Below are 3,735 nucleotides of genomic sequence, written 5' to 3' on the forward strand. Positions count from 1 at the left end.
ATCCCGGTATTTGCATGGAGCGATTTAGAGAAATCACGGAAAACCTAAATCAGGATGGCCGGACGCGGGATTGAACCGTCGTCCTCCCGAATGCGAGTCCAGTGTGCTAATCACTGCGCCACCCCGCTCGATCACTGTAATTGTGTCAGAGACGTAAATGGAGTTGGAAAATCAGATGGTGAAATGGATAGTGCCTTGCAAAGAGTTTATAAGATGCATACCAATAAAAGTAAAACCACGATAATGGAATGTAGTCTAATAAATCAGACCATGCTGAGGGAGCTAGATTACGAAAGAAGATATAATCCTCACTTGCGTTTTATTTTTGTTGACGTTCATCTTTTTGTCTCTTTGCAAGATCCAATCCATTTCGTTCAACTGCTCTTCCAGAGGACTTAGTATGAAATTAGGAAATCATACACTGAAAGAAGTAGAGGAGTTCCGATATTCGTGCGGCCGGCCGAAGTGACCGTGCGGTTAAAGGCGCTGCAGTTTGGAACTGCAAGACCACTATGGTCGCAGGTTCGAATCCTGCCTCGGGCATGGATGTTTGTGATGTCCTTAGGTTAGTTAGGTTTAACTAGTTCTAAGTTCTAGGGGACTAATGACCTCAGCAGTTGAGTCCCATAGTCTCAGAGCCATTTGAACCATTTTTTTTTTATATTCGTGCAGCAAAATATTTTACGATGGCCGAAGTAGGGAGGATATAAAATGGATACTAGTAATATCAAGAAATACGTTTCTGAAGAAGAGGAATTTGCTGAAGTTGAATAAAAATTTAAATGTTTGGTAGTCTTTTCTGGACACTTTTTTTTTTGGAGTGCTACCTTGCGCGGAAGTGAAACGTGGACGACAAGCAGTTAAGACCAAAAGAGAATAGAAGCATTTGAAATGTGGTGCTACGGAAGAATGCTAAAGATTAGATGGGTATATCGTATGACGAATGAAGAGGTACCTAATAGAATTAGGGAAAAAATTGTGTACGCACAAAAAATATGGACGCACATATGTGTGTGGTGGTGGTGGTGGGGAGACTAAAGCAGGAGACCAAGGTTCGAATATAGGAAACTGTTTCAAATCGATGTGGATTACATCAGTTATGCAGAGATGAAGATACTTAGACAAGACAGAATATCGTGGAGAGCTGCATCAACCCAATCTTTGGACTGCAAACCACAACTACTGCATTACTAGGGAATCATTTTTTTTATCAGCAGAACGTTTGATTGCAGTTATAGGTACTGAAAATTCATGGGTAAAATCTTTCATAAATCAAGCAGATACATCTCGTGAAAACGTGAAGTTTTTCCAGGAACCTCATCCACGAACTACACGCTGCGCTTCACAAATAAGTCGCTAATCAAGTGGCCAAGGTTCAAGCCGCATGTGACTCAAGGGCTGTTGACACAGTGTGCCTTTTTCTTCCTGACACCAAAGTGTTTCCGACATGTCCAGCAGATATTTCATCATCTATTTCACCGTCTCGTGTCTGCAACATAATTTCTAATATAGATCGCCACCAATTAAGAATGACACCAACATTTAAATACCATATTTTCACTTATCTAATAGAGTTGAAGCCCTTGTCAAATAATCGATAATGCTTATCTAAGAGGATGAGGATCTAAGCTCTGCGCGATCAATACGTAGCAACAAAGAACATAATTACGTTTGCTTCCGCAGTCTGTGTCACGATGATTGAAATTCTTATGGGTTTGCACGGTGTCGTTGTATGATATACTTTAAACTGTAAAACAAACGTTTCGACCGAATTTACAACGGCTTTCCTCAGGACAAGACTGGTTTTGGTGGAGCGAAGGTGGCTCTATTTATTGCAGAGGATCAGTCTGTCAAATTTTATTGGCCCTAGAATATAATAGGCTGGTCATGTCGGAAGGGACGAGGATAATAAAGAAGCAATTCATAGGTTAGCGGGATTGTCGGTGATTGGCGACAGTATGCAAATCATTGCTCGTTAAAAGGTGTACATGAAAGTATTTTTAAGTGAAGACAAAATACCTCTTCGTCAAGGTACTTTGTGTTCATCTACAGTACTTTGTGTTCATCTACACAACTGTCTCACCAGAACCCGAAAGGATTGGCACAAAAAAAAAAAAAAGAAATAGTGTTCATTAAGGTTTTCCCATCTAGTCCCAACCTTTCAGTTACTGGTAAATATCTCTTCACAGACACCACGAGATGAGAACTGCAGATTACCAGGTCTTGTCAGAAGAGTTGAAATTTCTCCAGTGCATTGGAAATGGCCCCAACTTGCAACATGTCGTGCTGACTCGGCAGTCCAGCTGCGGATGGGTCCAGAAAAACGCTCATCATCATTAGACCAGTTCAAGTGAGCACCGTCAGCTTAACGTGCATTTTGTGACATTACGTCCATGACTTTTATTTAGCAGTATTTTGATTAAGAATGACACGGCGCCATTCTTTTGAAAAAGAAAGTATCACGCCAAGATATTACTGCAGCAATTACTTAACACCGGGGCCGGTAGTTACCCGTTATCTTATTGCTTCTCCATCTCTTCATCTCTGAGTTCTCATCAAGTGTCTCCTTTACTCGTTGTGTAACTCTCAAAGTCAGAGGATATTTGTGTATTGTCAAATACCTACTGTGTTGTATGGCATCTATTTCAGTCGCATTGGTATTACAATTTTCACAAGCGCTAATGTATTTAACAAGTTATAGTATGCTCCAATCAAGCCACGCACAGGAAGGTCGAAGATAACGTAGAGTCTAAAATTGCAGTCTGATTAATTTACAGGAAATGCTCAACTAAGGCCCATTAGAACCCACGCGCATACTGCTGACTGGATGTGAGCAACGACCTCTGTTTTTCGGAATAGGAACGGTACCATAGGGCTAGCGATGGTGGGTGTAAACTGGACTGTTAAAAGGAAAGGAAGTGTTTAATGTCCTATCGACATTGATGGCATTGGAAATGAAGCACGGGCTCAGACTGGCCATGCATGGGGGAAGAGAGTGGTACTGTCATGTTTGTGGAACATTTCTGGCATTAACCTTAAGTAACGAAACCATTGAGGCGTTAGATACATGCGGCCGTTTGCCTGCCAAAACGCAACCGTTGTTTTTAGTGGTGTTTTTTCCAGCTGTTTTTTCTGCACAACTTGATCTGACGATCTCTGAGTCTGCTTGTGTTAATCTAATGATGCCTGTCACTGCTAAAAACAGGTGTGCCGTCTTCAAATTGTGTTGTGCGGATATTCTACATTATTAAGATCTCACTGGCAATAACGTACAAGAAATAAATAAAAATAAAATATTACTACTATAAGTGTAAGATCTCGACACACGGTCTCCATATGTCAGGATGGCCGAGCGGTCTAAGGCGCTGCGTTCAGGTCGCAGTCCACTTCTGTGGGCGTGGGTTCGAATCCCACTTCTGACAATTATTTTTACATCGATATTTAGGGGCAACAATTCGTCACCAACTTTCACATTAATTTTACTTGCGTGATTTTTAAATTTGCGACATTCTGTACTATGGTTAACCAAATGCAGAATGAAGGATCCTATTGTTTGTCGGTAGTTACAACGTACAGGGTGTGAAACCAATCGCTTGGGCTCCAAGGTCAAACTTACAAGGGAATCGTCCAATTTTAACATATCGAAACTCACCCTGACATTTTTTACGCAGCAATATTACAGCAAAAGAAATGCACTGTCAAAATATTAGGTGCCGAGGAACACTACAAGTATAT

At 41.1% G+C, this 3,735-nt stretch overlaps 1 non-coding gene across 1 annotated transcript; it reads left to right on the forward strand.

Annotated features, from left to right (window-relative positions):
- The first annotated feature begins 3,338 nt into the window (after nucleotides 1-3,338).
- On the forward strand, nucleotides 3,339-3,422 carry Trnal-cag (transfer RNA leucine (anticodon CAG)). The gene has a single exon. It is a non-coding gene; the product is annotated as a tRNA-Leu (tRNA).
- Nucleotides 3,423-3,735: the final 313 nt, after the last annotated feature.

The sequence above is a fragment of the Schistocerca serialis genome, chromosome 4, assembly GCF_023864345.2.
Source record: "Schistocerca serialis cubense isolate TAMUIC-IGC-003099 chromosome 4, iqSchSeri2.2, whole genome shotgun sequence".
NCBI lineage: Eukaryota > Metazoa > Arthropoda > Insecta > Orthoptera > Acrididae > Schistocerca > Schistocerca serialis.